Raw genomic sequence first — 10,000 nt, 5'->3', positions numbered from 1 at the left:
TTATGGGATTGTGTTTTCTGAGAAGTGACATTCTGACTAAAAGAAAGAAACTTCTGCTGATAACATTACAGTGCCTGAAATACTGCCTTTAAAGAGCTTCGAGGTTCAGACTCAAATATCCTTTAGTGGCCACTGTATCTTTAATGTGTGTGTGTATATACCAGGGATTTCTCAGAAACGGTTTAAACAAACACACAATTGCGTCACACGAACGTTTGACTCTTCTGGACTGTTTTCAGCGCCGCTGAAATGGATGTTTCTTCCTTTTTTGGTGTCTAGTGAAAGTGAGCCGACGACTGTTGTCAAATCGCTCAGATTCCTTTGGCTTCAGGCTGGATTATGTTTGTTCATTCATATCAGTGTGTTTTATCATACTTCAAACGTATCTGTGTAGAATTTTCTTTTGGAGATGTTGGAAACCTAATAAAAATGTCCTGAACAGATGAAAAGCAAAGTTCAGTAGCTCTAATGCGCTGTAACTGTAATTCTGCACGAATCAAACAAAGCTTTTACTTTCTTTATTCGTTGGGTCGAGGTGAACATGATTTGTCAGCGCAGTGTCTTCCTTCAGTCTGTCAGGCATAAGTATAAGTATATCTGTTGTTGAATGCAGCGGTGCGCTTGTTAAAAGTGTTTGTCGGGCGTTTAGAAGAGAGAATAATCTGGATTGTATTTTTAAGAGTCAGTTTTGGATGTGTTTGCTGGTGTTGATTTGTATTGGTAACAGTTCTGAATACATCCATAGCTATAGCCTGACTATATTAGATTTGTTTTTTTATTATGAATATGAATACATTTCGTTATTGAACATTGATGTATAGGGTTTCCCGCAGAAAATGTGTTCGTTAAGGTGGTGGTGTGTGGGTTGGGGGTTGGAATTGCAAAACTCCTGACACAAATTAAGACAAATACTGAAACTTGAGTCTTATATCTTTTTAATGATGTTTGCCTGATTATTTTTGTGATTCGTTTAACATTTATGACCTAAAAAACTGTCAAATAGAAAATGTTTAGTTTAGCAACTTGCATCTGATCTCGCAGTCGCTCTGCTAAAATTTGCGCTGCGAACATAAAGCCCGCCTACTGTGATTTGATTGGTCATCTCAAATATTCTGACATTGATGAGCAGTGACAGACCAATGAGGCTCAGATGAACACACACACACACACTCTGTTTGTTCTGACGTGCTTGGCGCCGCTGTGAAAGAACGCGCTGATTACAAGACTGAAGCGAACACGAAGGCTTATCACATATTTAAAGATTGAAAGGGAGAAAACAGGACAGAGTAACACGGGGGATATCGCTCATATCATTTTTTTTGACGACGTAGTTAAGGCGGCCTTAGTTTCAAAGTGCTGCGGGAAACCCTGATGTATTTGATCATGCGTCTGCTTTGCATTGCAATAACAGAACACAACAACACTCTTTAAAGTCAGCATGAAATGGAAGTTGCGCTCGTCTTTTCTTTCCTTATTGTGTCGTATATCCGAGTGAAACACTTCTGGAACAAGAACAAATGTGGGCGGGGCTTGATTTTGTCCGTGGGGAATTGATTGGATGGTTGTGGTTTGCTATTGGTGGATCTGATGTGAGTGACAGGTTGCCCCGCCCACATCATCAGAGAAGAGAAGAGAAGAGATGCTGTAATCAGAAGTTATTCTAATTCAAGATTATGAGCCAAATGGGTTTAAAACAATAATGATGTGCACTGATAATCATCTATAATAAATACTGCAATATTCCATATGGCCTATATATATATATATATATATATTAGAGGTGGGCATAGATTAATTTTTTTAATCTAGATTAATCTCACTGGAATCTTGGAATTAAAGCTACACTGTGTAACTTTTTTAGTTTATTCTTAGCTAAAAACACTAAGTTCTTTCAAAAATATATGTGCTCATTAATGTATATTTACTTCGTTCAAGTAATAAAGTATTCTCGTGAGTGTATAATATGCCATTGAAAATACATACGGGTGGGGGGTTCTAATGTCGGTCGCCATGTTGCCCCTCCATCTTGAAAGTACATTAGCCAAAGAGGGACATACGGTTAATTCAAGCTTCACCTTTCACTCCTGGACGAGGTCGAACTGGAAGCCATGCTAATCTTGGACTACATTGGCCACCGTAGGAGTTAAAACGAAATCGGAATTGAGAGGAACAGAAACTAATATTCACTGGATGGTCATATACCTTTTCACCGCTAGATGGGGGTAAAAATCACACAGTGTAGCTTTAAAGCTGCAGTAGGGAGTTTTGAGAAAATGTTGACTTAGCCTGAAAAATGGAACAAGCACAACTTACAGGTCCAACCCTCTTGCTCTCTGCTACGCTACAGCCCTCCCTCCACAGCTCCTCCCCCACAGCTTCTCCCCTACAGCCCTCCCTCCACAGCTCCTCCCTCCACAGCTCCTCCCCCACAGCTCCTCCCTCCACAGCTCCTCCCCCACAGCTCCTCCCTCCACAGCTCCTCCCTCCACAGCTCCTCCCTCCACAGCTCCTCCCCCACAGCTTCTCCCCTACAGCCCTCCCTCCACAGCTCCTCCCTCCACAGCTCCTCCCTCCACAGCTCCTCCCCCACAGCTCCTCCCTCCACAGCTCCTCCCCCACAGCTCCTCCCTCCACAGCTCCTCCCTCCACAGCTCCTCCCCCACAGCTTCTCCCCTACAGCCCTCCCTCCACAGCTCCTCCCTCCACAGCTCCTCCCTCCACAGCTCCTCCCCCACAGCTCCTCCCTCCACAGCTCCTCCCCCACAGCTCCTCCCTCCACAGCTCCTCCCTCCACAGCTCCTCCCCCCACAGCTCCTCCCCCACAGCTCCTCCCTCCACAGCTCCTCCCCCACAGCTTCTCCCCTACAGCCCTCCCTCCACAGCTCCTCCCTCCACAGCTCCTCCCCCACAGCTCCTCCCTCCACAGCTCCTCCCCCACAGCTCCTCCCTCCACAGCTCCTCCCTCCACAGCTCCTCCCTCCACAGCTCCTCCCTCCACAGCTCCTCCCCCACAGCTCCTCCCTCCACAGCTCCTCCCTCCACAGCTCCTCCCCCACAGCTCCTCCCCCACAGCTCCTCCCTCCACAGCTCCTCCCTCCACAGCTCCTCCCTCCACAGCTCCTCCCCCCACAGCTCCTCCCCCACAGCTCCTCCCCCACAGCGGAGCCTGCCGTGAACGCGGAGGCTAGTAAGCAGGACCACCGATGACGGCGGATTATAAACAGTTATGGAACATTCACTAATAGGGACGAAACATCAACAATATACTTTACATTGACTATGGCCTGCCCATACTTTGACTACAAACTTGGTCCTCAAATCATTATGTATTTTGCAATACATGTAACTTTATAAGGTTGCACTCTTTCTATAAGTTATAAATAGCTACTAAGATAACGTTAAAGGATTAGTTCACTTAAAAAAAAAAACTTTTGCTGATAATTTACTCACCCCCATGTCATCCAAGATGTCCATGTCTTTCTTTCTTCAGTCGAAAAGAAATTAAGTTTTTGGATGAAAACATTCCAGGCTTTTTCTCCATATAATGGACTTCAATAGGACACAAACGTTTCAAGGAACAAATGACAGTTTCAGCGCAGCTTCAAAGGGTTTTAAACGATACCAGACGATGAATAAGGGTCTTATCTAGTGAAACGATCGGTCATTTAAAAAATAAATAAAAAACGTTACGTTTTATAAGCACAAATGCTCTTTAAAAACGCCTTGCTCTGTTCTGTGATGCACGTTCGTGACTCTCCTGTTCAAACTCGTTCATCCAAATGAACAAATCTTTTTTCGAGTCATTCGTTCGTTGAATGAACGAAATGACTCGAAAAAAGATTAGTTCATTTGGATGAACGAGTTTGAACAGGAGAGTCACGAACGACGGTACGCGCTCGCGCTGTGCAAGAGAGGGGTGATCAGCGCGTACACGAGCGTGATTGACACTGCTAAGACATTCCTCCTGACTCTGATTGGTTGTTTCTGACCGGGAGCGGTGTATTTCTGCAAATGGCAGTAGGACCACAGGGAGGAGCCAGAGGAGCTTGATTTTTTTCACAGATTATCTGTCTCATATTCTACTTTCAGGACATAATGAGAGTTTTAACAAATATTTGTTTACAAAAGCTACCTACTGGAGCTTTAATCTAGATTAAAATGGCTCATTTGAATTCTGCCGAAGGCATTCAGAATATCTGTGCTACCCAAATAATGACTAAAAGTAAGTCTTTGAGAACAGTTCGCCTCGCGTAGGGATGTGAATTTCTGCCAAAAATACCATTCGACAATAGAGGAGCAAAAGTCGAATATCGGTAAAAAAAAATTCTAAAATAAAATAAATAAATAAAACGCACACTCACAATGACAGAAAGGGAGGCCAATTTCATCTTTAGCGATTTTTCATCAAACAAACTGTTTATTAATTGAACAAGTAACATGTTTTCGTCGTTATTTTTTAAACATAGTAGGCTAATTGGAAGAAGAAAAAAATAATAAGCACGACGTAGCTTCAGTCCGTTTTTGCATCGCGAAACCAGATGCTCGTTAGATAAAAAAATAATGTCATATGTCATAATGATTTTATGTGAACCTGCCTTTACCGGCAATAGCCTCCTCCTTTTTAAACAAATTAGTTTTCAATCAATGTAAACTATTCGTGTGACTATGCCCCTGCGCAATACACACACATTACCGCGGGATGGCGGGTGTTCATTTCATAAACTGTACACAATGGTAGCTTATTTATTTTGTAGCCTATAAATTAATGTATATGTCCAACGGATAATGTCATACTTTTTAGTAGTGCTATCGTGGCGTAATAATCTGTTTGGTTGTAAAACGTATTACCTGAATGAAATGAAATCGAATGTATTGTCCTGTGGAATCATTCATTCACAGACAGCTTACGCAGATGTTCAACTAATAAAGATCTTCATCGCTGGCAAAAATATGATGCATTTGCAGATTTGCTTTCACTAGACTAAACTGTAGCTCTTGATGTTCTTAAATCTTCCTGTTACGACTCCGTGTCGAGTGTGATTGAACGCGCTTCAGACGATTCAGTGCGTGAGGAACTGAACAGAACTGATTCGCGAACCGATTTAGACAGATCTGCCAACTTGTTTGATGAAGTCTTTGAACAGAATCGACCCAAAAGAGTGATTCATTTGTAAATTGAGCATCGCTCATGCCCATAAAAAAGATACAGCGCGCTTGGAATAAACTCATTTAACAACATGTAAAGTAACGAGAGGAACGATCAACGTAACATGTAAAAGTATACACATTGTGTCCCTGACAGGAAAATACCCTGCTGCGCGATTTGCGCAAAAATATAACGATATTCGAAAAAGCTATTTTATGATACCAACCCAACCTTGAGAATAGATTAACGGCGATATTTTTTTTATCGCCCAATAAGAGTCTCACCTTAACGCAGCACATTAACGCCGAAAACGGCCCACCACTAATATATATATATATATATATATATATATATGCAGAATTTGATTTCATTCTGACTGTAATCATAGTAAAGTCTGGGCATCTGGAAGTGATCTACTTTTTAAATGTATATTTTGAAGGCTGTGTTTCTTGTTTTCTGGTGTGTGTGTGTGTTTGTTGAGTGTAATGTGATTATGCATGTCTGCTGTTTCTCATGGCTGTGTTTGTCTCTCGGTGCTGACAGTCTGATACACACATGACCTACAGATACAGATCTACACAGATTCTCCTCTGCATAGACACACACTTTTATACCCTCTTGCAATTAAATATGCTCTTTTTATTACTCTATAAAGTTCAGGGCCTGAATTTCGTTTTGGAAAATAGGGGGGAAATCCCCCTTTAGGTTATTCTTATGGGGGGGATTTTTTAATTTGAGGAGGGAGTTTTTTTTAGACAATTTAAAAAAAATACGTTTAGCTAAATGTTTGCTCACTCATTGTATTTGTGTTTTTACAATGGGGTCATTTTTTTTAGTTTACACAACAAGAGCAAGCTTGATTTCAATCTTTGAATTAAATTGAAAAAAGTAGCACAAATAAATACATGAAGTAAAGAGAAAAGTTTAGGTCTAATAACACTAGTATTCAGAAATGCTAGAAACGGAAAAAAGTAATCAAATGTAAAATAACACGGAAGAGTATTTTAGTCCTGTATAATTTGAATACATAGGCTATTAATCCTGATTCCTTACAATTAATGCTATCTTTTGTTGTTTTATATACAATAATGACAGACACAGTTTAGGCTACTCTCACTTTAAGAGCTAGTGCACAGATCCACGTTCACATGTTGCGTGTAAAGCGCAGTCCGCGCCACTTTCTCCTCTTTTAAAAAGGGCTCCCTGTTGCTAAGCAATCATGAGCCGTATTCTCCATGAAGACGAAGACGTTTCAGCAAAGGATGAACTGTTTTCATTATAGTGTCACATGCATTTTCTTTTTGTATTATTTTTTAAGACATAACCGATTGTGTTTGAGAGGAAACTCCCCAAGACTGGAATTTAGACAATGTTGTGTGCTTTTGAGCGTTAAAGCGCTATAATTCAAGAAAAATAACTCAGTTTTGTTACTCACGATCTGTTTGTTATGCGGGTTAAAATCGCGTGAATGTTTAAATAGGTAAGACTTAAAAAGACGCACAAATTATAAACATTAGTGACGATGCAATGGCCCGATTGTGCAAGTGACATTTCCATGATATGTCCCGACTCCTGAAACGCGAGAGTCTAGAGTCGCCGTCTGCAGCTGCCGCGCGATTGGCTCGCCTTGTGAAACCTATTTTAAGAGACCGAGAAGACGCGGCATTGGCTGACTCACTCACGCTGTTTGTGTAATTGCGTCTCGCAGAAAGTTTTAAAATGACTGATTTGATCTGATAATCTGTTAGGTTAAATTTACTCATAGGCCTACATGCTAGATTGAATGAATATTTGCGGGACTTTGCCGCATTATAAACGCAAGACCTGCGGGAATGATTAAAATGATGCGCAATACCCGCAATCCCGCACCGAAATTCGAGCCCTGAAGTTACCACGAAACCAAAATCGGCAAATCTGATTTTTATGGAAAATTGCAGTATTTATTCTAAATGAAAGACGATCAATATCAACATGAAATATAAATGAGCTTATTTACTTTCTTAATTCATGTTCCTGGTTTAATTGTGAATTAACAGCACTGATGTTATTCCAAAGAAAAACATGTTTGCCTTCATAATCTATTTTTTTTAATAACTTACTCCATTATTAAAATATTATTATTAATATCATTAATAACTTTCCTTTTCAGCTCATGTCAATCACCTTTATACTCTACTGTTCAAAAGCGTACGGTAAGAAAGTTTTGTTTTTGAAAGAAATTAGTACTTTTATTCACTAAGGACGCATTCAATTGATCAAAAGTCACATTAATGACATTTGTAATGTTATAAATAATTATATTTCAAATAAATGCTGTTCTTTTGAACTTTGTTCATCAAAGAATCCTGAAAAATAAAATTTGTCACAGTTTCCACAAAAATATGAACTGTTTTCATCATTGATAATAATCATAAATGTTTCTTGATCATCAAATCATCATATTATACTGATTTCTGAAGGATCATGTGACACTGAAGACTGGAGTAATGATGCTGAAAATTCAGCTTTGATCACAGGAATAAATTACACTTTACTATATATTCACATAGAAAACAGCTGTTTTAAATTGTAAAAATATATCATAATATTACAGTTTTACTGTATTTTTTGATCAAATAAATTGTGAGGAGAAGAGGCTTTTTTTTTTTTTAAAGAATCTTACCGTCCCCAAACTTTTGTACCGTAGTCTACAGGGACACTTTTACCATCCCGTCCCTGTATGAATCAAGTCCTCTCTACATTTCTCTCATGTAATCTTCTCTGTCTCCTGGAAATATCTCACATTATGGAAGTAAAATGATTATGAGTGCATCTACACAATACATGATGAAACTAATCCGGGTGTGTGTTGAAGTGTTTACAGTATTTACAGAGCGTTTAAGGGGCGTGTGAATGTTTCAGTGTGTCGGTAGGCCAGTGCTAACGTGTGTGCGAGTGTGTGTGTGTGTGTGTGTGTATTTCAGTGTGGCATGTAAAGCCGACTGCTGGTGTGTTACGCGTCTCACATATGTGACATTCTCTGGCTGTCGCGTTGAACTGTGACACCGGACTCCAGATCCTGTTTTAGACACACAACCCAATATAAGCCTGCATAAGAAGCGCTGCGAGTGTGTGTGTGTGTGTGTGTGTGTGTAAGTGTAATAGAGGAGCGGGTGACTGACATCAGCATGTGAAGGTCACGTGTGTTTGTCAAATGCTAAACCTCATATGTGGACCGTCGTAAGATACTCCGAATGCTTTTCTAGCAGTTCAACATTGCAGAATAAAAGTAAAATTAAATTTCATCTGAAATGTCAACCAAAAGAGCGAGAGCAACGACTTTACTTCTCTGCTAATTTCATTAATTGCTCTTGTTTTTCATCAGTCATATAAAGACAACTTCAACTTCTCAAGCCTTTAATTGTTTTTCTGCATTGAAAATCCTGTTAAATTGTCTAAAGTGCTGAAAACTTAGAATGATATTTTATGGTTATGGTGATGTTACTCATCTTCAATCCACAGTATTCCTGCGCCCCATGACGCTTTGCACGAATTATGGGTGTAACTTCCGTTAAGCTGTAAACAATCAGTGAAAGACTTTTTTTTTTTTTTTATTTTTTTTTTTTATTACGCTTTTATTGTCAACAACAGGTAGCATGTACAGTGTCATATCTCATATAACAAACAAATAATTCACATGCCTCAACAAGAAGAAAAAAAAATAATAATAAAAATAAAATAAAAAGATGAGAGGTACATAAGCATCAGTTTACAAATAGATATACATTATACATTTAACAATTCCACAGGGTATTCCAATGCAATTTAAATCAGTGAAAGACTAGCTCTGGACGCAATAATATATTTTTAAACCGTGTACGATGACATTACATTATTCTACTTACCCTTCAACCATTGAACATTAAAAGGACATTTAAAAGTGTAAAAGCGTAAACAAGGTACTTTCAACAGACCATGAATAATCTATGAAAAAGTATCTTTCCACAGCAACATCGGCGGTAATCTGTATTATGTAACATACGTTGCCTTAATAATAAAAAAATGTTTTACTTCAGCATTGCGTGATACTATTTTAAAGTGATTTCCGTCATTTTGACAGATAATAAATTGTAAATTTACCTGTGAAACCAAACCTGGAAAGAGACGTGCAGGATTTGGGGAGTATTCCAGTGAATTGGTATAGGCTACATCGTAAATTACATCGGGAGAACAGACCACAAATGTGCAGTATATGTTGACCTTTATCATACTATTACAGCGAAATTCAAAAGTAAAAAAGAAAATAATCATGAGGAAAAGAATTCAGAGCTCTTACTATAGATATTCTTGTTATAACATGTCACGTTAAAATACCAAGTGTTACGTTATTCTGATGTTTTTCTTAGATAAAACATGAAAGAAAACTGATAGCTCATTGAGTCAAACTGACGGATCAGCTTTATTTGTAGGGCAACCTTATGATTTGAAATGATTCGTTTCAGTCTTTTTGAATGGGAGTTCCCCAAACCGGAAGTGCCACCCATAATTCAAAACGCAGTAAGCTCGTCAGGAATAAGGTGGATACAAAATATAAATTTTTCATTAACAGTGCATTTTATTAGATATTTTGTTTCATATGCTCTCTGACAAGTCAGCTGTCCTATTGTTATTCCTTTTTTTTTTTAAATAAATGTATTCGTATTTTTTAAGCTTATATTCGATATTTCCGTCTGCCGCTGAACATCACAGTATCGTACAAGATATTTTTGCTTTGTGATGTTATATTTATGACAATTAAACATGTTTCCCCCAAATTATCATTACTGTAATGCATACAGACAGTGTACTTTTCATTTCTCTTGTAATTCTCAATGG

This window comes from Siphateles boraxobius, unplaced genomic scaffold (genome assembly GCF_051911475.1).
Source record: "Siphateles boraxobius isolate OS27281-9 unplaced genomic scaffold, OSU_SipBor_1 60, whole genome shotgun sequence".
Lineage (NCBI taxonomy): Eukaryota > Metazoa > Chordata > Actinopteri > Cypriniformes > Leuciscidae > Siphateles > Siphateles boraxobius.
Note: the sequence above shows the minus strand (reverse complement) of the source record.